This window comes from Erithacus rubecula, assembly GCF_903797595.1.
Source record: "Erithacus rubecula genome assembly, contig: scaffold_101_arrow_ctg1, whole genome shotgun sequence".
NCBI classification, from domain to species: domain Eukaryota; kingdom Metazoa; phylum Chordata; class Aves; order Passeriformes; family Muscicapidae; genus Erithacus; species Erithacus rubecula.
In genome coordinates, this window is record NW_027636395.1 from 108,533 (window position 1) to 135,000 (window position 26,468).

A 26,468-nucleotide genomic window follows, 5' to 3' on the forward strand; every position below is an offset into this window, starting at 1 on the left:
ATTAACATCTAAAGCATGATCTTTTCCAAAAATAAAAATGTCTATGCTCATTTAAAAGGCATAATCTTTTAAAGATAGTAACAATTGCACACACTGCTCACAGTGAATTGTATATTAATACACCAATCACCCACAAAAATTTTAAAATTGCTACTGAAATTTGTGCCCCCTAAACTATATCTCTAAGATGATGTCTCCTGTAAATAAATACTTGTCTAACAGAAATCATCACTAAGGTTATAAGAAAATTGCTTTCAGCTGTCTTTCAAAAAAATAAAATGAAAAAATAAATAAAGAAGAGAAGGAAAAGGAAAGAAAAGAAAAGAAAAGAAAAGAAAAGAAAAGAAAAGAAAAGAAAAGAAAAGAAAAGAAAAGAAAAGAAAAGAAAAGAAAAGAAAAGAAAAGAAAAGAAAAGAAAAGAAAAGAAAAGAAAAGAAAAGACAAAAGGACCCAGTTTAAGTTAAAAATAAAATATAGGTAAGAAAACAACAACAAAAAAGCCAATAAAGTTCACTTGTACTCCCAGTTCCCTTCCTACAGAAGTTCTCCAAAATACTTTGAGTTACTAATTTGAGGCAATAAATCTTGATGCCTACCATGTTTTTACACCCCTTTAATGGAAAGATTTATTGCTGTCCACAGACCAACCTCACACACCAAAAAAGAAAATAAAAATTTAAAATTCTTGATTTACTGTCGGTCTTTAGTATTTGAAGATCAGGATGGTCACATAGCAGGCAGTTCCTAAAAGAAAATCGTGTTTGTGGTGGATACTCTGAAATTCAGCACGAGATTGCAGCTCATTCTCCCCAGTTCAACTAAAACATGTGAAATTCAAAAATATTGACATACAGACTGACTCCTGAAATTCTGAACATTAGCACATTAGGCAATTAATTTTTTGTTGGAAATCCTTATTTTTTAACAGCTCAAGAAATTCTGCTGGAAGGAGGAATACAAAAGGAGAAACAGATTTTAGGAGAAGCTGTGGGAAACGAAGTAACTCTTTTCCAAGTTTGAATATTAACTATCAAATTATTTCAGACTGTATAACAAATAAATGACCAAAAATTCATGATATTATAGAAGGGTTTTTTGGTGTTGAACCTGATGCAGCAGCTTTCATCACTTAGCATTTGAGTTCAGGTGTCAGCATTTTTCATTTAGACTGAAAAACTTACAGCTTCATGCTTACTACATTTTATTTTAAGGTCTGATGTTAATATGTTTACAGCACTCAAGTATGGTTTTGTGTCAGTGTAAAGATAGAAAAAATATTTGATGGGAATGAATTTGCATTCTTTGGGGCATTTTCTTCGAGGCATTTTCATCATTTAAAGGAAATATCTGTGCTTCATGGGCCAACACAAGCCTGGTAGAAGTAACAGATTTCTATATTCCCAAATATCTCACACACATCTATAAAAATTTCAGCAAAAAAAGAGTTTTGTGGTTGTTTGAGGGTTTTCTTTCTCCCCAAATTAATGCCAAAGAAAGCTACCACAAACCCTTGCCTTTCTGCATAGCTTAACCTTTTACAGTTCAGGACTGCACTGAATCTCTTCCAAGTGCAAAATCTTTTTGTATTTCACTGCAAAGTGAAAATTCAATTTAAGAGTTATCTTTAACCTTTGATGGTGAGTATTCTGGAGCCAAATAAATTTAGAGCATTTGTAAAAGCAAATTTATTCCCATTATTATTTACAGAAGAACAAGTAATCTCATTATTCTATTGTATTGCATTGTCACAGGAACAAGGAGAAGGACAAACTTTAGACCTACATGATACTTGAGACAAATAATTCCAAACATTTTGTGACTGCTGATGGTGGGTAGGTGATGACTTTATTGTGTTTTCATGAATTATCTATATATTTACAATTTGGAGCTTCAGCTCCTTTTAAATTCAACTTCCCTGTGTTGTTCTTGCTGAGATTAAACAGGTGACCATAATGGAATAACAGGAGTAAAAACCTTTGGGTTTTCCCTTCATATCCAGAGGTGAACAGAGGCATTCAAAGAAGAGAATTCATGAGGAAATTTGGTCAAAATCTAGGGATGGAGGAGATGGGAAAAGGTATTGAGCTTTATAGGCAGCTAGGTCAAAAAGAGAAATAAATTTTTTACTTTTGCCACATTTAGCCATGGAAGTCAAGGCTTGAATCAACTTTGGAGAGAAAGCTTAGAGCACAACTTCAGATGCTGCTGTCCTGGGATTGCCTGCAGATTTCATGAAGTAAAAATCATGGAGGTACATTAAACTTTGACTTTTTAAGGTGCAGAAAATATCCCCCTCTAATTAAAGGCAGTGGGGCTGTAGCTGCCTTTTTCAGATGGGCAATCAGGGGTTTATTGCATTAATAGCCACAGCAGATTTTTTTTTTATATATATATTTATTTTTTCAAAAAAATTAACTTAAACTGTTATATTCTTTACTGAACTTCTGCAAACCAAATGCTCAATATTTTAGGAAAAAGCCAGACTACTCAGGTAAATGCCTTTAAAAAGAAAAATCTGTGGTCTTAATATTAGGGTTCCACTTAGCAGGGAAATCTTACATAGTGCAATCAGCATTAAATATAATGCATATAATAATATAATTGTATTCATAAACTACAACTAAAGGACATTCTTGCCTAGTGTATAGTCAGAAATATGAATAATTGGACTAAAGCACAGCTGGAAAAAAAGCCACACTTCAAAGAATGAATTTATTACTCCACTGTTAAACTTAATAGAGAGCTTAGCTGAAAGGTAGACTTGGGGAAAAGGACAGAAAGATGTAACACAATCATTTACTGGTCCAGGTTGAAGGGGAGAGACAAAGAAAAAAACCCAAGTGGGAAATTTAATGCCACTGAAATAGCAGAATTATAGGTACACACATTTGCAAGTTTTAAATAATAATTTCCTTTGTATTAAAAGAAACTCCAGTGAATAAAACAGTAAATATAGTTTTAAAGATGTGTGGAACAGTGGATTTTTAATGATTTTTCAAGGCTAGTGTGAAAAACACTGAAGGCAGGAGGAAGAAAATAAGAATTCTTGTTGGAGAAATCTAACTCTCTGTACCACTGCAGTAACTCAGCACACTGTACTAAACTCTGTGGACACAGTTCACAAAATTATATTAGAAGAGCAGGTTAAATAGGCTAGGAGTTTCATTTACATAATGCTTGGCATTCAGAAAGCTGCTCCAATTAGCTGATCACTTATGACTTCTTGCATTGTGAAATGGCTCCCTATCAAATTAGGAGTCTTGGCTGTCAAGTATTTAACAAAGTATAATTCAATTAAAAAGTAATGAAGCCACATTATCATATTAAATGAAATATGACAAGCATTTTTGCCCAGGCTGCAAATTTTCATTCTTTAAAACTCACTACTGTGTGACCATGATTTTTTAAATTTTTTAATTTTTTTTTTTTTTTTTTAAATCCAGGCAGCATTTTAGCAATTTATGTCATCTAACAGGAAATGTTCAGCCCACTGCCTGAGCAGCTGGACAAAGCCTGGCTGTCTACTTAAAATTTTATTTCTTAATGGCAAATTATGGCGTGGAGAGCCAGCACAAAAGCTTTTCATGGCTGCCACTCTCAGATATCACCAACAAAAGCAGAATTTCTGGTGGGAAGGAGCTTGTTTTCCATTCTGCTGCCAAAATTGCTCCTCAGGGCTGAGGTGCAAATAAACCCTGTGTGGTTTCATGCTGGTAATGGGAGCAGCTCTTACTCATTCCAGGCTCTTTTCTGCCTCTCTATTCCTAATTTTGGAATATTTGAAAATTCCTAATTTTGCACTACCTCTAGTTTAGGATGCCCAAATAATTTTCCTGCATTGGGCAGATGTTCATGACTCTTACACCCATTGACTATCTAAAAAAAAAAAAAAAAGCAAACAAAAAAAACCCCCAAAAATTACATTATTGTCTTTGAAATACACTAATTTTCAGCAGAATAACAGAACCTATTTCTGCAGACTTTTTCATCAGAAGTTCAAATTATCTGCTTTTTTTCTATATTTTTTTCCCTCCACCATGGAAAAAACTATTGTGATGATCCTCTGTATTTTAAATATTCTGCCACATGGCTGTGTAAAATACACAAATAATTGCAGCAACAGAAAGTTCTGAGTGCCACTAAATTAACTTCACTTTTTCTCTTTTTTTTTTTTTGTCTCAGAAGGTTGTCTCAGAACAATATTTAGAAGATTGAAATAATTCCTTTTCCTGCCTTGTTGCACACAACCTTTTAAAGTACAGGCAGCACAGATATAAGTCTGTGTATGAATTGCAAATGACCTTTTAAGACTTTAAGCTGCAGCTTATCAGTGGGGCACCTGCTGAAACATCTCTGCAAACTGAATTACTTTCGAGCATGTTTCATTCACTTTTCTTTTAACTATTTGTTTTGTTGGGTTTTTTTTCCTTTTAGATAAAAGACCTAAAAATCTCTGTATTTTAGAATATTTCTTCTGTTCTAGGAAAAAGCTTATTAGAAAAATAAAAAACAAAAAAAGTGGCTTTATTGATCCTTTTTCAATTTAAATTTTCTTCCTTTTTTTTCTCCATTCAAAAAAAAAACACCACTAAAATAAATGGTGCAAGACATAAATTTTAGAGGGAGATTTGTGGAGTGAGTAATGTTATAACCCTCATTCCAGATTCACTAGAAGCAAAAACACCAGACAACATAATCCTGCAGGTTAATTCTGCTTTTTTTTGCAAACACTTCTCATACAGAACTGATCCTCTCTATTGCTCTTGGTGACTTTGGCTGATATCAGAGCTGACCTCTTAAATATTTTTTTAAAACCCACTCATTTTTCTTCCTAAAATGCAAGTGGTTATGCTTTAAGGATGGTCACTTGACCATGTAAATAAGGAAATAAATTCTTTCCCTATGACACAGCAAAAAGTCAGGAAAATTTGGGGGCAGGAGGTGAAAACCTTGAGATTTGTGGCCTTTGTGTGTCTCACTCAGGAGTTAAAATTACAATAAATACCCAGCCTAACTCTATCTCTCAATTATTTGTTTAAAAAAATACTTACTATTTTTTTATAATTTTTATTTACCTAATTTTTTTTCTGCTCCATATTTTAAAATAAGAAGCTCCCAACAAAATATATTCCTTTTGTGTGTCACTACCTATGGTGGGCTCCATATAAAGGACCTCACAGAGCATCACAATGGGAAAGGGATGGCTCTTGTGGACAAATTTCAAATTACTTTCATCCCTTTAAAAATGAGAGGGTCTTCAGAGTCAGCACTTTTCTGACAACAGAAATAATAATTTTTTAGAAGCATTTATTTTTAATAAAGACACTTCCCAGAGCAGCTCTGCCACTTCCTTTAGATTTTCCTGGAATTCCAAGTTTTCATAAATGCACTCAGATCCTCCTTTCAAAGTATTCCTGAAAATATTTTGGGGATAAACAAGGGAAAGCACCTAGTTGTAGAGAATCTGAACCACTAAATTAAATGTCAGATTCCCTCAGCCTCTTTCATGTACAAAGGGTTAATGTGAGTGCACCTTATAAATCTATTCTGAAATCCAAAGATTTTTAGGTGTGCTGTTTTAAAGGAAAAACAAATGTTTAGAGAAAGATGCTCAAAAGTAATAAAGTTTGCAGAGGTTCTGCAGGTGCAGAAAACATGGATGAAGAAAATATGCTAAGAGGGAAAAAAAAATAGAAAATAAAAAGGAGGGGGAGAAAAATCAACTTGTTTCCTCTTCAGTTTCCAAAAAAAAAAATTTTTAACAGCAATAGCAAGAGGCAATCAAAGATCTTGAAAACTCAGTGTGGATAATATGCATATAATCTGCATACTGATGAGATTATTTTGGTTGAGAGTGATCCCACAGTGTGGGAAAAAAAATGTATTTTATCCCTCCAAACACTGAGCAGCAACTACTCATGACTTAATGAACTTACTGCCCTGTTTACCTTGCTTAGTAAATGATGTGACAGTCATGTCACAGCTCCTCATCTCAGATTGCATCTTTTATTTTCCAGGAAGATACAAAACCAAAATGTGCATGGAATAAAAATTAAATCGCTCACTCAATGAGGAGACAATTTAGTAGGGGAGACAAAAGAGAAATTGGGTTCAAATTTCTATATATGTAATCTAGTCCATGATACCCTTTTTCAGCCAAATATAAAAAAATTAGAATTCAAATCACCACTAGTGCAAATAAAGCTGTGACCTGTAATCTTCTTATGGGAGGCAGAAAGAATGCTAAAATGGTAATATCTTATTTTTTTGCCAATAAAGTATCATATTCTAGTTAAAGTGTCTACCCCAGGAGCCTGAATATCAAGTAGCTCACTAAAACATGAATTTTCCTACAGCATTTTCTATTTCCAAAAGACAGAATTAATGTCCTTATGATAATTCCTTCTATTCAGCATATTTAAGTGGAGTGAATTCATAACCTGTTGCACTATTTGAAGGAAATTACCTAATCTGGTTCAAGATGACAAAAAGACAGACAAAGTATTTCTGGTTTTTGATTCCAGAAAGAGCACCAGGGCCTGGGATTCTGCATGGACTGTAAACACAGAAGGCAATGATTGCAATAAATATGATCACATCTTCAATAATTAATGCTAGGTTTTACAAGGACTTGCCCCTGTTTTTTCCTGATACTCAGCCAGAGGTTCTCTCCTTCAGCTGTGTGGAAAAAGCAATGCAAAAGAGCAAAAACAAAGTCAAAGAATAAATGCAAAATGAAAAGTAAACTCAGAACTCACATTTTTAAGTGTGTTTTGTTCACATTTAATAAAAGGGTAAAGAAAAAAATTCTCAATTAGTTTTTCTCCTTTCTTTTAGTTTTCTAGTTTATTGTTCTAAAAGAATTCTTAGTTTCTTTTTGCCATTGAATAGAAATTTTTGAGCTTCTCTCATGAAATCTGCGGAGCAATAATTTTCATTTGGTTTATATTCTGAATCAGCTTTTCCATGTTAAACTCTTTATTTTCCTTTGAAGTTTTTAGTCAGACTCTTCTGTCTTGTATCTCCTGGTGTGTTTCCCCTGTGCTTACTGATTTCTTCTCTTTAGGGCTCTTTCTTTCTTGGCATAGGGCACTCAGTTTTAATATAAATATAAAATTTGGGTTGTCTGGACTATGATTTGCTCCATTTCTGAATGTGAAAAAAAGACCCATGAAGAGGGACAGAATGGAACCCATTCTAAGGCAATATAAATTACAGAAAAATAATTTTTTGAAGTGAATTTTCGTGTTTTAGGAGGTCAAAGAAATTTGGAGACTGTCTTGGGAATAGAGCAAGAGCCACCAGGTATTGCAGTCAACCATATTTTTCTAATCTAGAGTTGAAAAAAGAGGAGTAAATTTGTCCAAAGGTAAACTTATAGGATTTTAAAAATTAAATATTATGAGAAGAGCAGGAAAGAATGGTTTATTGTGCAATGGGCAGGTTTTGAAAGGTCAAGGACACAATTTCAAGTAGAGCAATGGCCTGGAAGTGAGCCCTTGTGAGAAACTAACAACAAACACTTTATTTCTTCATGGTAATCTAGTTTATATAAACAGATTTTATGCAAGATTCATTATACCAAGGACTTGAAAATTGAGTTTTAATTGAAATCTGGGAACATCATCAGAAACACAAAGAAGAAAAAAAAGTTGTATACTCATACATGCAAAAAAAAAAACCCCAAAAAACCAAAAAAACTACTCATCGTTTTCAAAGTGTACATTAAAACAAATTGTGTCCTCAAAATTGACAATATGAAACTTTCTCTTTTGAGAATAAATTTGTTTTTAATGATTGCTCTTGTATTTCAGCACAGCAATTTGCTGTGACATTTTTAATGAATTGTAAACTGAAAATGCCTCAGACAAGGGAAAGTGGAGAACAAGAATTAGAATCTGGATGTGAGAAAAGCTTAATTTTTATTACACTAATGGATCACATGTCTATGATTGAGAAAAATGGAGAATCTCTCTTGGGTTATATATCACTCATTTTATTGGAATTCTGTATTGAATATTTCAGGCAGATTTCTGTTATAAACAAACTACACCTGCTAAAACTTTAGAAATCAGATGAAACTGTGTACATTTTCCTGCATTTTCTTTGTTTTCAAAAAGCCTAATAAGATAATAGTACATCTCTGATTTTCACACCAGTTCTTTTCAAGTTCCATAAAACATTTTGCAAATTCTGAAACCCTCAAAACAGAAATGTTGGAAAGATTTTTTAAGAAATTGTAGCACAGATAACTTGCATAAAATACCCTCTAAATTTGCAGCTGAAGAACTAAATAAAAAATCAGAGCAGAGTTAAAAATACTGTAGTATTTTCAACTACTGTAGTAGTTCACTTGCACATAATAACAGCAAAATTAATAACAAAATTAAAACCAGTGATCACATGACTTGTTTGTTATTCATCAGTTTTTGATCCCTCCTGGTATTTTCCTTATTTTAGGACAGTTTCTGCCTTTTTTACTCCTCCAATTCTTTGTCCCATACATACAAAGACTACTTTTACACTTTTGTATGGAGAAGTATCTTCCTGCTAAAATGTCAGAAATTTTGGTCTTTAAGGTAAGTTTTTTCTTAAAATAAAAAGAATATGACCTGTGTGTTGTATCAGTTTTCAGTGATGCTGTCTCCCTGATATGGAAAAATGAAAAAGTGATGGCAACTGGTGTGATTCTGTTTGATCTTCTGCCCTTATGCAAATTACAGGAATGTACTTTAATTGTGCCTCTTCTTATTTTCTCTCTAGAATAAACCAGCCACATATTCTCAATCTCTCTTCAGATGAGAGTTTTGTGTATTAAATTGTTTTACTCACCTTCCCCTGAAAGACACTCTTCTGCTGTGCATTTTCAGACCTGGAATGAACAAAATGTTATCCCAGATGCTGGAAAGTCACTGATTTATAATGTGTCATTACGTTTTCTGCTGTTTTCCCCACCCTGTTCCTTACATATCATCACATTTACTGATTTCCTTTTGCATTACCCAGAGAAAGGTGCCAGCCCAGGAAGGTTGGAAGCTCCTCTCACAACACCATGATCAGCTTTTTATTCCTTCTTGTCATTCCTTCAGGGAACATTTCACATTTTTATGGTGATTTTGGTGGTTTTGTCCCTTCCTGTCTCCAGAACAACACAGGGTTAAGAATATATACAAAATATAAAATATAAAATATAAAATATAAAATATAAAATATAAAATATAAAACACAAAATATAAAATATAAAACATAATATATATTATATAATATATAATATATAATAAATATATAATATATAATATATAATATATAATATATAATATATAATATATAATATATAATATATAATATATAATGTATTGTATTAATTCTTAATTATTAATATATCATTATATTATATATATTGTATTTTATATTATATATTAATATATATTATATATTATATATTGTATTTATATTATATATTATTATTTTTATTATATTTTATATATTATATTTATATTATATATTATATATTATTATATATTGTATTATAAGGAATATATAATTATTTGTTAAAACTAGTGCCTCTTTATATACTTGTTTTTAATTACAGATATTAAAGAATTAAATTTTTTAAATTATACTTTTTTTTAATTTGCTGCACATAAACAAATAAAGCATTACCTTCGGGTTTTTTTTTTTTTTTTCCTTCTGGTTTCCTATTTTTATGGACATGCTTTACATTTGGTTTTGTGTCCCCTTGTGCTTAGAGGCCTAAAAATTACAAGCTATGCCTTGTCTGAAAAACTGTATTTTCAAAACAATGTATCCTAGAAGTTTATTTTCCATTTCTATGCCCAGCATAAACCTTTTACAGCCTAAAAGTAAAAGCTGCAGAGCTTTCTCACCACTTGTCAATTGGTTTTCAATATTAACTCCTGACTAAGCACCTGCAATTCAAAAATAAAAGACAATTTATATTTAGCCCATGTCCTATAGCAGAGAAGTCCATCTGGGCCCTGCATTGCAATCAAGACATTGAAATGATTGTTCTGTGATGAAACAACCAGATTAGATTGTCCCTTCCATTTCAGCAGAGAACCAGGCACAGGCAATTCCTTCCCACTCTAAAATGAACTCTGCAAATAGAGTGAGTTGTCTGCAATTCACTTAAGAAATATTACCCCCATTAAGGATAATGGCAGAATTCAGGTGTCGTGATTTTGCAAGAAACTTCTTATATGAAAGCTGCACAAACATAAATTTAGAAAGAATGGGGGAAAAGCCAACTCAACAAAAAAAAACCAAACCCAAGCCTTTCTTCTAGAGTGGCACAAGTAGTAACTTATTGTATACAGAAACAGCTGTGCAAAGCTCAGATTTTTTTTTTTTTTTTTTTTTTTTTTTTTTTGTCCTCCTCATTCCCTAAATCTCTCTTCTGAGCATCTCTTCCTGGAGCTGGGAACTTGCTCCTTCACATGTCCCTCTCTTGCCACCCCACTGTGAAAATCTGGTTTGTCCATATTTGTTTGACAGCAGAAATAAATTAAATTAAATTCAACAACCCAACCACCGAGGCATGGTGGTGCCTGCCTTGCCTCTGACATCCCTTGGCAGCACCTCAGGATAGACAAAATAAAAGAAATTATCTTTTCCCCCTGGGCTGTAGCAGCACCTGGCACTGCTGCTGGTGCCCCAACCCAGTTTTTTTATTTTTATGTACTCTGTATACTTTACACACTCATATAAATCACTGGTGCAATGATACCCCACATCTGTAAAAGAGATAAAAATATATATTTGTGCAGGGTCATCCAGAAAGTTCAGTGCTACAGTTTCAAAAATCTGAATATATTTGTGTCCTCCCTGTTTTATGCATCAGCAGAATGTGCTTTCTCACCCTTAATTTTCAGTTCTCAGGTTACATGTTTGGGCTACACCTCTGCACATCATCATCTACACGTTCAATGTGCAAAGTGAATTTAATTCAAATGCAAAAGACACCTTAAGAAGTCAGCCACAGACATAAATGGAAGCAAAAAGTTGATTTTCTACAGATACCTGATAGAGAAAAGTAAATGGGTATAGAAAAACTTTCATAGTTTCTTCTTGAATAAAGTGTTTATTTTCACATTAATATCTTTCACAGAAGCCACTTTCCAGTCAATAGCAAAAACAATAGCAAATTCCAGTTTCTGTATGATATAGAAGATATTAATCCTGCTGAGATGTTTAACAGATTGAGGGGATAGCAGGTAAAATTAATAAGAGTGCATTTTGTTCAGTTAAGCTGCCTGCTAACAGCAATTTTTAAAGAAAGAAAACAGGAACATTGCCCTACATGTGCTGCACTGATAACAAGTGGGTCTTCCAAAGACTCCAGTGGAGAATTTCTTAATTAATTAAGAAATTATTAATTAACCTATCTGCTGTCTTGTAATTAAAAGGAAAGAAAAAAATACCCAAAAAAACCCAAACCAAACCAACCAAACAAAAAAAAACCCCAAAAACCAAAAAACAAAACCAAAACCAAAAAACAAAAAAAAAAAAAACAAAAAACAAAAACCAAAAACCAAAAACCAAAAACAAACAAACAAACAAAAATCCAAACAAAAAAAAAAAAAAACGAAAAAAACCACCGAAAGCAAAAAACCCCACACAAACAAAAAAAATCCCTTAATTCATGGATAAACATTTGTCCCACCACCCATCCCCTTTCTGCACTGTGGTGCTCACACCTGGTGGTATCTCCTTTGCAGGTTGCAGTGTTAATGGATTGAATCTTCAAATTGCCACTATTTGCTAAATCTGATTTTTTTTCCTGTGTTATGTGCCCTCCAAAGATTAATTCACCTGGAATTTTTTGGGTTGCAGCAGGTGATTTTGCATGTTTGCTGCTGACAATAGGAAGGGGAGTGTGGTTACCTCAACACACAGAAAATTCACAATGTTCCTGCAGTGCTGTCTGTGTGAGCATCCCATTGTGTCCCTGGATGTCTGACAATTCAGCTCTGCTTCCCTCAAAGAACTGAGACATTGCTAAATGTCTTCAGCTGTTATCTGCCACACAATGCACATTCCAATACTCTGGGATTGAGCAAGCCACAAAAATGAGCCATTTTTTCCTCATTATTGGAGACTAAGTGTGGCTTTATATCATTTCCAGATGCAGGAAGACACAAAACTACCAGAATTTGAGTTTAATCTGAAGGAATAAGGGCTGGCTTAAACTATGTACACCATGTCTGCTTTAGCAAATACACAATGCAACAGGTGGGAGAAAACAGACATGAAAAAATAATTTTAGAAAGACAAATGATGCATTTCCATCCATTTGAATTGGCTTCTTCTGGCATTGCTTGGAAACACACATTCCTGTTTCAATTTCGCTCCTTTGTAACACCTTATCTTAAAGCAGGAATATCTACCAAACCTTGGAATATAAATATAGAGCATAAACCCACATCCTGCTCCCAGTTTTTCTGCTGTGAATCCTGCCACACAAATGGCCTTTTCTCTCAGGAGGTGAGCTCCCCTTGCACAGATATTAATAAAAACTTTGACTGAATTTCAGGGTTTCATTATTTCTGTCTCTTGATGTGCAACCTGCCATCAACCTGGAGCCAAACCATGAGAAATGCCAGGTGCTCTGCCAGGAGAAGGAGGCAGAATTTGAGAGAGAGGCAGCAGCAAATCTTGCAGATAATCCTTTCAGTCAGTGTTCAATACACCCAGGCAGCTGCAATGAAAGGATGAAGAAGGATAACCAGCAGCTGAACTGATGGAACAGAGGGGTTTGTAGAGAGCAAAACACAGAGAGGAGGAAAAGGAAGGTCTGGTGGGCACCTGAAGGTTCCTGAGAAGTTTCATTTCTGATTTCTGCAGCAGCCACTGCAATTCTTCCAAAGGATGTGGCAAACACTTTGACACATCTAGTGTGTAAAAAAAAAACCACAAACAAAACCAACAAAAACAAAACAAAATAAAAAAAGGTCTTTATTTGTCATTCTATTATGGTTTTGGGCTGTCACTGAGTTCACTCACATTGGGGAAAAATTTGGATTGAATTGATACAACCCTTGGGTAAGTTCTCACCTTGGCTGTTGGGTCCTGTTTTAGGAAGAAACAGAGATTTATCTCTAATAGAATCAAATTTTGCTCACCACAACTAGAGGGTAGCCATAAAGTCCAAAAGCCTCTCCTAATAGGATGTATCTTGCATTATGCATTTTGTATTATCTCTTTGGAGATGTCTATGACACAACAGCATGCAGGGCTGATCCCTAGAAATAAACTGAAGGCTTTGCAAGGTGATTTTCATACTCCACAAAGACTACCAAATGCCCAAGTTGTACCAGAGCATTGGAGAGAACAAGTTTTATCTATTACTAAGTTTAACACTTTCAGGCTACTCAATTAAAGCCTCATCTGAGCTTGGTTTTAATTTCTCTGCATCAGGACTCCCATTGCCTCAAGCAGAGGAACAGGAATTTGCACTGGATCCTGCAGTTGCTGTAAAGACCCAGATTTTGAGGTTAGGTTAAAAATGCAGAGTTAAATTGAAGCTAAACTGGGAGCCAGAAAAAAGCAGCCTAAAAAAAAGTGATTTCCCCAGACAAATGAAGAAAAAAAAAATCTGAGAATAAGGAAAGAAAAAAATAATGCAATAATACATATGTAAATTGGAATATCTTTCTTACATTTGCCAAATCTATGCCATTGTTTTTAAAACTTTGTAACCACACAGCATTTTCACATCTTCAAAGCATGCTGGGAAATCTTTTGCTTTTTTTTTACTGAGCTGTAATTTTGGAAACAAAAAACTGAAACACCTTGCTTTGTTGGCTTCATCTGCTGGAAGAACCTTTCAGATCATGAAACATCTCTGAAGTTTCCAGAGCTGGTAGTGTTGCTGAAACACTAGGCATAGGATAATTTAGTGCTCTGAAACTACAGCTCTTTAAAATATTTGAATTGTTAACTGGATATATTGGCTGCATAAGGAAAAATAATTTAAATGTTTGAGTAGAAAGCCCTCCTTCTACTTTTTCTGCTAAAACTGTGGTCCTCAAAAACACTTTAAAAGCAGAATTTAGCAACATTCAGCTGAGGAAACATTAAAAAAAATCTTTCCTTTATTTTTAATCACTTTGAATGTGGACACTAGTCCTGAAAGTGTTTTGATATTTTCTTCCTTTTTGTTTTTCTCTTTTTTTTTTTCCCCATAATCAGCTGTAAACATATTTAAGATGACTTCAAAAACTAAAACTGTGAGGTTTATAGAAGTCTGAGCTGGTGAGCTCTCACTTCTTGACAAAGAAAAGAAAAAGTTGGCAAGGAGCAATTAAGCTTAAGGGGAGGAGGCTTAATTAGTTGGTGCAATACCTGTGATGTTAGAAAGAAAAAAAGTAATAAAAAAAGTAAAGCTTTTTTTTTCCCCCCCTTTTTTTTTGGCACACAACAATTAACTATTCTTCTATTTGGCACACTGCAGTATTTCACTATTTATTTCTCCTCTTTTGCCTTTCTGCAGTGTTTGTGCCGAAATGGACAATTTTTGAGTCTTATCTGTGCAAGAGCAGAGGTGTTTTGTGGTGTTCTGAGTTTGCTCTAAGCTGACAAACTTCTCACTGGTCCTGCTCCTGGCAGGAGGAAATTATTCCCAGACTTTGACACTTCTCATTGTATTTCTCACACTGATCCTGCAGAAAAACACTGACAGGTGTTTGTCCAGACAATTTAGAACTTTGTTGGCTCCTAAATGTTCCCTTCTCAGTTACTCTTCAAAAGCACAGAAGAGAAAAAATATATATTTTTTTTTCTTAACACATATAAATATATTAAAATACATTTCCTCTTACCTCTTGTCTAGTTTTTGATGTGTTGTGCCATGAGTCTCAGAAGTGGAAAAGCATCAACCCACTCTGGAGGAAATTTGGTAAAATTTTTCTATTAATTATGCTTCTGCCTCCAAATAACACAAAGACTACCCAATAATAAATTAATGGATATTTCAATTTCAGAAACAAGTTGTTCCTTAACAAATATCAGAGGGCAAAAACCCCAAACCAAACACACAAACAGCAACAACAGAATTCCCCAGCCAAAGAAACAAACAAGCAAAACCAAACAAATCCCCACAAACAAAACCAAACCCAAACATTTTGGCCTCTTTGAAGACAAAAAAATCCCAAACATGACAGAGTTTGAGTGCCTCTTTTTATTAAAAAAATCAGAGACAATTTTCCACAGTCTGCTCCTTTGCTACAGACTTTTGTTCACCTCAGTCTTTGACCTTCAGGGCCATCACTAACAAATTTATAGCCTGAATGTTTGTATTTTTGTTCTATACTTAAATTTACAATATGAAATCATAAATATCAATATATGATTATTTATTGCACGTTGGTGCAATATATTGCATTTATATGTGCTGTAAAATATTATATATAATTTAGATATATATTAAGATATTTTATATATAGAAATATAAATTATAAAATTATAAATTAAAAATTATAAAATTATAAAATATATATATTTTTAATACATATAAGGATATTTTGGGGAGTTCAGAGCAAAGTAAAAATAAAAGTTGGCAAGGAACTATATATATAATTTAAGTAACTATACTTATATTATTAAATATACATATATATACATATATATAAAAATATACATATATAAAAAATAAAAATAAAAATAAAAATAAAAATAAAAATAAAAAAATAAAAATAAAAGTAAAAATAAAATAAATATAGATATAAATATAAATTTAAATATAAATATAAATATAAATATAAATATAAATATAAATATAAATATAAATATAAATATAATGCATTGAATATTACAATGTATTAAATAATATAATGTATAATAATAATAATTATTATTATTATTATTATTATTATAATTCACTGGCAAAGAACACGAGTTTTTCTGGTGTTTGCACAGAAATTACAGGGCATCTCTGCAGAACATCTGGGAGCAGCAGACCAGCAGATTACAGCAGCTAATGATGGAGAGGTGCATCTGTATTAATCAGTGAGTGCTCTGGACAAAATGTTATCTGGATTTCCCAGGCCAGGAGTGTGTATTCCTCAGCAGGGCTCTGATTGAGTGCAAGAAGTTAGAAAAAAGATATATTTGGCATCTTTTCCTCTTATCAGAGAAGGCCTCAAGGATGGGGAAAGTTAAGAGAGGGATGTGGAATAGTGATCCTCCTCTGCCCTCTGCTAAAAATAAAAATAAAAATTTAAAAAATAAAAAAAAAAAAATAAACCAGCTATTCAGTGTATTTTGTACCTCAGGATCAGGCAAAATTCAAGAAAACACATTTTTTTTGATCATCCATTTGGTAGGAGGAAAGGAGTAACACGAATCTGAAACAGAAAATTTATAACACACGATTGTTTTACTTCAAATCGACATGCCCTTTGTTTTCACACAGCCAATTTGGGGCTTTCTAGGGGAAAAAAATGGATCCAGAACTTCTGGATGTGAATGTCTTTCTGGAGAACAACTCCACTTGGAAAGCTTCCTTTCTCTCCTCTGAAAACACCAAAAAATTTTTTTTAAAAAAAGTGAATTACATGGTTTGCACCAGGCAAGATTTTTTTCAAGCTTTAGAAAATCTCAGGTTAAGCTATTCATGGCAACACTAGAAATGCTTGTGAGAGCAGAATATGAACAAAATTTTATTAACAATTGCTAATTAATATTGTTACTTATTTGCATTGTAACTCAGCACTGTCCAGACACGGAATGAAAAGATAATTGTGATCTTGGTTACTTATCTCTCATTGAGTAGGTAGTCTAATTAATTAATGTCTTGTTCTTCCAGGGTGTGCACTCAATAGAATTATTTTTTAATCAGTGCTTTCACATCCATTTCACCCAGGCCTGCTGTTCTGCCTCAAACTGCTGCATTTCTGTTAATCTTGGGGAAGAAAGGGAGCCACAGGGGTTTATTACCATGGCAAAATAAAGGTGAGAACAAAATCCTGTGTGTGTATGCTCAGCATTTACTGTCACAGAATGCCAGAATCATGGAATGCCAGGATATTTGGGGATGTCTGGAGATGATGTGGCCCCTCCATGTACACCAGTTCCTCCTCCTGGCTGCAGCTGCCTGGGGTTTATTTTATTTTATGTCATTGCTGTTCATGCTGGCATTGTCAGCCCTGAGCAGAGCCTGGCCCCATCCTCTGGCAGCCCTGGAGATGTTCCCATGGATTGATGTGATCCCCTCTCAGCTTTGTCTCTTCTAGATGATTTCAGAACAGTTTGGTTGCAATGGAAAGGAGGTATGTAGGTTTTTTTGGTCATTATTATCTACAGATGTAAAAGAATGTGAAAATATCACTTAAGAAAATATATAAGGAAAGGAAAGAAAGGATAGAAGATAGTGGAGAGGAAGCATCTCACCTGGATGAACAGGAAGCTTCTCACCATGCCTGGATGCAAAATGATTTTTGCAATTTTTGCAGTTCCTGATGCACCCCAGGATCCCACACTCTACAAGATGTGATCAAAAATCTGTATTCCGTCACTATCTTCAAACCAGCTGGGGCAGTGCCCCTGATCTCCTGGCACACATTCTCTGCTCATGGCCATCTTTAAACCAGCTGGGCAATCATCTTTATCTTCCCACAGCCCATCCTCCCTCCAGCAGATATCTCCTGTTCATGGCCACTGAGTCCCAGGGCATGGCTGAGAAAATTCCATCATCCCACTGGGAGATGCTCCAGCCAGGGCAGGAGCCAAGCCTTTCCTACCCAGAGAAAAACTGACATTTGGGACACCAAGGCACCTTCTTTCCACTGGATTCCAGAGGAAAACCAGACCCTTGCACATCATCCCTGGAGCTTCAGAGGAAACTGCCCCTTCTCCAGGAGCACTGCTCCAGCTGAGCCACATCTGCCCCTGCAGGAGGATGCAGCACCATGGAATGGGACTGTGCCACCACCCTGACTGACTGAGGGTGTCAGCTTGGATTCTGGCTCTGGCAGGGCTGGGATTGTTCTGTGTAATGCTGCATTGCTATTGGAATTGTCCTAGTGAAGAACTGTTATTCCTAATTCCCATCTCTGTGCCTGAGAGCCCCTTAATTTCAAAATGATAATAATTTTTTACATTTTTTTACATTCTCCATTTCAAAGAGAAGCTCCTGCCTTTCTCAGCAGACACTGTCCTCCAAACCAGGACATGGGAAAAACACAACAGCTCAGCTGGTGTTTAGGTAGTAAAGAGGAGAATAACTTTTTGTTGTGGGCTTGGAGGACAAAGAGCTTCATGCTGTGACAGCAACATCACCTGAACATCTCAGGTCTGCAGCTCTTGCTAGGCAGGGCTTGGATGTCTGATAAAAAAATCTTGACACCTCTGCAAGGGAAAAAAAGAAGCAAAAATGAAGTTTGATAACACAGTAAGAGCAGCTGAGCTGTGAGGGCTGGGGATGATGGCAGAGCTGAGCCTGCAGCTGGAGGAACCAGGTTGTGGAGTGAAGTGAATCGTTTGTCCTCACAATTTTCCTGCACCACTCCAAGTGCTGGATGTCAAAATTTGAGTGCCCTGGCTCTGTTCTGCCACTTTGCTGATGCACAGCTTCTCCTCAGCCAAGCAACCCAGTAGCAACCCTTTAAGTACTCTATTGTAAAGAAAATCAGTGTAATTGATGAGGAAAGTCGTGTGTTTCAAAGTTTTTCTTGCAGGTTTACGTTTCCCATTTTTGTTTGGGCGCAGCATTACTTAGAATATTTATTAATTGATCTATTTTTTTTTTTATATATTCCTATAAAATATTTTCCTCCAACAGATATAGATTCACTTCACTCTGCTCCTTGGGGAATCTCCTTTAGGAGGAAAATTCTGCTTCCAACTCCTTTTGACCCGGGTGATGACCCAACTTTTCTGAAAAAAATATCTTTTATATCCTGCAAAAAACCTGGGGCAACAAACAATGAAAACTATTCATAGTAAAATCAAATACACCCATAAGTATAAATAAATACAACATATTGGACTCTTGCAGCCATTTTTAGAGTTTTGTGGCCTTTTCATCTTATTTTTGAAGCATTTTGCTGAAGGGACTTCAGCTGATGGGCTGAGAACCAAAGGTTATGGGTTTTGATTAAAATAAAGGGATTTTTCAAGATCCTAAACAGCAGAAAATATCTGCACAATTTCATGGTGCCATTAAAAAAAGTGAAATCATGATAGAGTGTGGGGTTTTTTGTTTGCTTGTTTGTTTGTTCATTTTTTGTTTGGTTCAGCTTGTTTTTTTGTTTTTTCTTTTGTTTTTGGTTTGTTTGGGTTTTTTTTTGGGGGGGGGTTCTTTTCTTTTCTTTTCTTTTCTTTTCTTTTCTTTTCTTTTCTTTTCTTTTCTTTTCTTTTCTTTTCTTTTCTTTTCTTTTCTTTTCTTTTCTAAAATAATGTAATTAAATTGGAGTTTTTACAAAAATATCTGCTGGAAACAGAACAAGTTTGATCTGAATTTGACCCTCAAGTATTGATGCTCAAATGATTTGGGAAACCAAAATTCACTGGGATTTTTTTAGAGGAACCATGTGTACTATTTGACAAACTGGAAAAAATTCAAAATATGCAAAATCATGTATCAGGTAGTAGTACTAGAGATCACACTGATGCAACAGCAAAAAATAAGAATTAATACCCTAAAAATAATTTTTGATTGGGCAAGAAATCTATCTTTTATATATTGAATGTATATACTGATAAATGCCTGGTTTTGCTAAGCTATGGAAATAAAATGAAATTAAAAGTTTTAATTAAAAAAAAAAAAAGCAAAACTGAAACATTTTTAGACCTCACTGTCCAGGTTGATAGAGCTGCAGGGCAATGCTCCATCCTGCTCTGGTCAGTGTTTAACATGTTGGTCTCTCAAAGACATCTCACTCATCACAGAGCACAGGGAGGAATGGAAGGATCATCTGTGATTTTGTTGTGTCAGGCAGGAAATGCCTTTTTGTGGTCAAATCAGTACCAAGGGCAGCAGTTACTCCAAAGGGTTTCTAAAAACAAAATCCCCTCCCCTGGGGGTCACAGAGACATCAGGACAAATTCAGGCTTCTGCCTTACAAGCAGAAATTCCTGCTGCCCTCAAGGGCTTTGGAGGCATCAGTGACAGAGAGATATTGGGAGAGAGATTTGGAATTTGTAAATATAAGCAGCAGCACTGCTCATTAGGAGTGTCCCTGTGTGGGGCTAGGTGCAATCACCTCAGACAGAAAGTTTTCAAGGGAGGCATTTCTTTGCACTAGAAATTCTTAGGATGAATTATCTGCTTTGACACACCAAGGGGTTTTGGTTTTTGTTTTTTTTTTTTTTTTATAGAGGTTAATTCCTTTCTCCCCAGCCCCTGCTCAAGAAGGTTTTACTGTCCACACAAGTGAAGGGCAGAGCTGGAACCAGCTGGGGGAAATGAGATGCAGAGAGGATGGCATGCATAATTCCCTGCACATTTAATGCTGGTGACAGGGAATCTCAGGTGTGAAAACACTCAGCAACCCCCCATCTGTTCTGAGTGAAGTCCTTTCCTGCCAGGAGGGGAGCAGGAAAGTAAACATGCCTTTAGTTTCCAGCCCAGCTCTGCAGTGTCACTTTTGTCATAGGATATCTTATTTTTGTATATTAGAAATAGGGAAATGTTTGATTTGGGGCAGGAGAAAATTACAGAGACTCAGGGAAGCTCAGGATGTTAATTCTCTCTGAGATAGTGTCCTATACATTTAATTATTTGCAAATTCCAGCTCTTATGGCAGGGACATATTCCACTGTCCCAGGCTGCTCCAGCCCCAGTGTCCAGCCTGGGCACTGCCAGGGACACCCTGAGCCAGCCCTGCCCACCCTCACAGGGAGGAATTGAAGCAGAATATATTAATTTTCAAAGAAAAGACAAGAAAAACCCTTATAAAATATGATGATATTGTGTTTGTCCTTTAGCCCAATAAGATTAGATTCTAACAGCAGCTATTTTCTGTGACTGTGCTATGCTGTATAATGGATCAAAAAAAAAATATAATCTATTTCTTGGCACTTAAATATATTTGTTTTAATCTATTTTTCCTCTTTTGGGCAAAGACCTTGACTACAAAGGGAGTGTTGATGAGGATTGCAGCAACCTGTTTTTGTGGAAGGTGTCCCTGCCCATGCCAGGAGGGCTGGAACCAGATGAGCTCTGAGGTCCCAAGAAAGCAAAACCATAATTAAAGATATTTTATGAGCATTTTAATTCCAATATTAATTGAACAGCAATGGATAGGTTTTAGTATCAACCTCAGAGTTGAGGATCTGCAGTTTTGATGAATCTTTTATTGGGAATTTAGCTTCTATTTTAGGATCTGGTCCATGATCAGAGCTGAATTTCTAGTGACAGCAGTCTTAGTCTGCAGCCTAAACATTGCCCTGTTTTCAGCAAATTTGCTTCCTTCAGGTCTTTGAATAACACTGAAAATTTAAAATGAAAATAAACTATGTGGGAGTACCAGCATTTCAAACACACACCTATTCCTAATTAGTGTTTTTATCTCTCTGCCAAATGTCAGTCTAGAAAAACAAGGAAGAAAATGCATATTAAAAGCCATGAGAGGCATTAGTTTGCTATTTTTAAATGCATCAGCAAGATTCTGTCTGCTTCTGCCTTTTGAAACATTCACAGAGATCTTATTTCATCTTCTCTTAAGGATGTGTTTCTACAATTCAGCTTTGCAGTTTTCTCAAAGGTATTTCAGGGGTTTTGTGAGAGAGCAATGGGATATCATTTCACATTTGTGTTTTTATGAAAAGAAACACTAACAGGAGATAAATTATTTATAAACACCCATGAGAAAAGCATCCATATTCCGAATTAAAAGTGTCATAAGTTAAATTTGGAGAATCAGAGGCAAACATCTTTTAAGTACCTGAGATACAATTGTTTTACAATTGTGAGCTTGGCTGGAATTCTGTCATATCTGGGAAAAAAGCCCATCTTTCATCCCCTGTAGCCCAGGCTTTAAACAAAACATTCATTTCTCTCCCATTTGTCTCATGCCCCTCCTGCACACAAGCAAAGAAAGAGTCCTAGGAAACAAAAATGTGTCACCAAGAGAGAGAAGGCTGCCTGCCAAGCTGGATGAAAAATGACAAGTGAATTTCATTTTAGTCTCTGAGGTGCTGCTGGAAAACAGGAATCATGAACTGTGGCAAATTAACACAAATATCTAATGTATTCCTTGTCCCTGACTGTGCATAAGCACATATTTTTTGGGCATAAACACATATTTAACAGGTTTTAGTTTACCTGAGAATCACTCATGATCATCTATGAAACTGCAACCTCCATAGCCTTCTGTAGGTGTGAATATATAGAAGTAAAACAGTGCAATTACATTTTCTGACAGAATAAATCAATACAAAAATTTTGATGCTTATGACATAACTAATCCCTATCAATTTGAACTTAAAAACCTAAAGTGTCCTTTTAAACTTTGTGAACATATCCTGAAACAAACTTTAATGTCAGTTACTTTGAATCAGATTGTTATGGAGTTTTTCTTCAGGATTTTTCTTTGTTTGTACTTTTTCAGAAACATCTAAATGCTATTTTCCTAGGAGAAATAAAATAAAATAGAATAAAATCTAATAAAAGAAATATAACAAATAAAAGTCTAAGTTCTGGAAGAGACCATACATTTATTAAGACTAACAAAAACAAAAAGACAGAGGAAAAATAAACAGATTTACAGAAAACCCCAGAAAAAAATCTATAAATAAAGTCTCTTTTTTGACTTTTGGGGAATGGAAGAACCTTTTATGTCTCATTGATTATTTTGATATATCTACCAGCCTTAAATGCAGGATGCACTGAAAGTAAGAGCCTGTGAAGATTTCTCACAAGTGTGTCCATTTAATGCAAAATCACACATATTTTGTCTTTTCTCATTGCCCCACCCATGATTCCATGAGTATACTATAAAATCTTGATATATTAGGGGTTTTGTTCCTTTTATGGAAAATAGTTAATATTCCTAACTTTTTATTTTATTAGCAGCCTATTTTAAAAGTCCATATTTACTTTTTCTGGGTTGGTTGGGGTTTTGTTTGTTCATTTGTTTGTTTGTTTGTTTGTTCATTTTTTCATATGTTTGGGGATTTGTTTGTTCATTTGGGGGATTTTTTTTTGTTTGTTTGTTTGTTTGTATGTAGGGAATTTTGTTTTTCAGTTGTTTGGGTGTTTGGGGGATGGATTTTTTTTTTTTTTTAACTCTCCTCAAGAATTAGTTTTAATTGTCTCTCAGAGTGCCAGTTCCTTCTGAAAACAGGGTGAGTGGACATTTCATGGTTTGGAGCTAAAACTTGGCAGGACACATTATTTTAATAGACATATTGCTTTGCACTAAGGCTTCACCATCTGTTCTGCCCTCTAATTACAAGCACAGATATCACATAATGCAGTGATCCCTCTTGGAATACAAGTGATTTATATCCATGTGGGGTTTTTTTTCCTTACACTGTAAATAAAATTAGCACCTCATAATTTGTTTGTTTGCTTGTTTCTATTTCAAAATCAAGAGAGAATTTATTTCTGATTATGAAGGCAATACTTTAGGGTCACAAGAACTCAGATTTCAAGTGTTTGTCCATTCCATTTGAAAATCTATGCTAAAAGTACAAATACCCCAACATGGGTTCTATCTTTTATTGAAAAACAGAAATTCCAATGGTCCTACCCTTTAAGGGACTGAAAGAGTTAGAGGATGGACTGATAAAACTTACTTGTTGTAAATGAAAATCTTCAAAGTACAAAGAAAGATCAGAAAGGAAGCAAAGAAATCATAACAGTCAACTACAATCAGGGTAAGATGAAATATTTCGAAGTTATCTTAAATCTCCTTCAGCCTCTTCCTACTTTGTTTATCTTCTCTAAAACAAGATAATTACTGAAACAATCAATTTTTTTTTGTTCTGTTTGTGCCCAGCTTCAGTTTATTTCATTACCTTTGAAATTCATAGGTTTTATTCACATCCACGCATTTAATCTTATTCTCATTGCAGCCCTGCAATAACCAGGAATGCACCTTCATTAACCTTCCACAGAATTCTACTCCCCAAATCATTTATGTAATGCAATCAGTTTATCTTCTATGCAAATATCAGTTATCTTTGACTTAAACACTTACCAGTCTTTACTTTTTTTTCTGGTGCTTTGCATGAAAATTTACATTGCTCATGAATGGTTTTGTAGGCATGCATACCAAATCTTTTTTAAAAAACTTAAGAGTGAAATTTTTCATGACTTGAACTGTCAAATGTTAATAACAAAGCAAGGTCTGCTGTGAAATAGGAGGTTGTATTCATAAAATATACCCATATATAAGTACATATAAAAGTTTATACATAAAATTCAATACCTACTTATGTGACCAAGAATATTTGCAAACAGCAAATAATGCAAACAAACAAATTAACTTCTGGAGCATTTAAAACAGACTTCCTCTGAAATTAATGGAAATTAAAACATAGAATTAAAACAGCAGCACTAAGTAATGTATTGCAAATCTTTATTAACTCTTTCACTTACAATTAAAGAAATATTTACCAGAACAAATGCTACCCTGAGTGTTTTTACATCCTCATGTCCTGCCCAAGAAGATCATTGTGGTAATATAAAATTACAGAGCTTGAAAATACAAGATTTTGTGGCTCTGCACAAATTAATGAACACCAGAAAGGTGGGAGGGAGCAGTACCTGTGTACAGCTCATTCAAAATTTGAGCACAAAACTAAATTTGACCTCTCTCCAGTATTGTGCAGCCTCTTTCAGGCTGGGATGAAGACATGCCACCACTGAAATAAATCACTTGCAAGCATAATTAGCCTCAGAAACAAATCTGTACTAATTTCTGTCAGTTATAAAAGCTTCATAACAGTGGAGATCTCAATGAAGTGCAGTTTTCTAGGGTTAAAATGTGCTTTTTTTCAATAATCATTTGTAGGTATGGCAGGAAAATAAAAGATTGAGAAATCACTGGCCACTGATTTCTGCTAAGCTTAGACCTAAAGAGGATGGAATTGTTCACAGAGGGACCATTACACTGAGTTGAAATGGACTAATTCTGAATATTTAGGCCTGATATTATTGTATTAGTGTTTGGTAATCAGTGAAAAATGCAGCAATTCATTGTTCAGCTGGAAACTCAACACAGTTTCCCCTTGGTGTGGGGCTTTATATTTACCATCCCCTATATCTCAGCAGAGAGGAATATCCAAAACTGTACATAAGGAAAAAGAAATTTGAGCTTTTTAAAAGTAGAGAGGCACTTTAAGCTAAAAGATTCAAAACTTTCTGCCATTTGGTCCTTAAAAATATCAATGTCTTCACTCAAATATATTACAGGGAACTGGGTTAGTCAAGGTGTAGTAGGAACATGTGGATCTCAAGACAGGGAGTGCAATAGACTAAGAACAACTACCTGAAGGTAAAAAGCAAACCAAAACAAAACAAAGACCTGGGTAAAAACCAACAAAATAAACAAATGAATAAACAAACAAACAAACAAAAATTAAAAAAAACCCACTCCAAACAAACAAAAAACCAAACACTAAGACAATAGGTGGAGAAAATACATAAATATGGACAGGCACCAAAGCAGCACAACAGCCTTGTAAAAAGTCTTTCTTTTTTATAGAGTTTAACCTTTTTCAAATGCAACAAATATAAATTGCTGTAAGTCAATTTCATGAATATGCAGGAGTACCCCATTGGGTAGAATGAATTTCCAGTATTTACCTAATAGATAAGCAGAAATAATAGAGATAAAGGGAATATTGCTTAGCATTTTCCCTTTTCTTTCAAATCATATTAGCATAGAAATTTTTTCTTTTCAGCTGATATATGATGCTATGCTATTAATACAACTTTTTTGCATCTAAATAATATTTTGGATATATTCTCTTGCCAAAAAAAAAAAATATCCTAAAGTAACCCTATAAATTAAATTAAAATATTTTTAACAGACTGGGAATTTAAATTATTGCATGCAGGACAAATATGTGAAGCAGACTCAGTGTGTTTCTTCAGACCCATTAGTTAGTTACTGAGTATCAATTTCAAAGGGGTATCTGAAGAAAAAGTGTTCCTGGTAAGAGAGAATTTAATGCAAAACTCAAGCAAAATTTATCATAATAAAAACAACCAATACATGGATTGTTTCACCACTCAATATAGAACAAAAATTGTACATCAATTCCATTATAAACAGAGAGGAAAAAGGAGGGACCAATATGGCAAAATGGCAGCAGCAATCGGGAACAGAGAAGGAAGGATGGATGTTGGATGGATGGGTGGAGGGATGGATGGATGGATGGATGATGGATGGATGGATGAATGATGGATGGATGGATGATGGATGGATGGATGGATGGATGGATGATGGATGGATGATGGATGGATGATGGATGATGGATGGATGGATGGATGGATG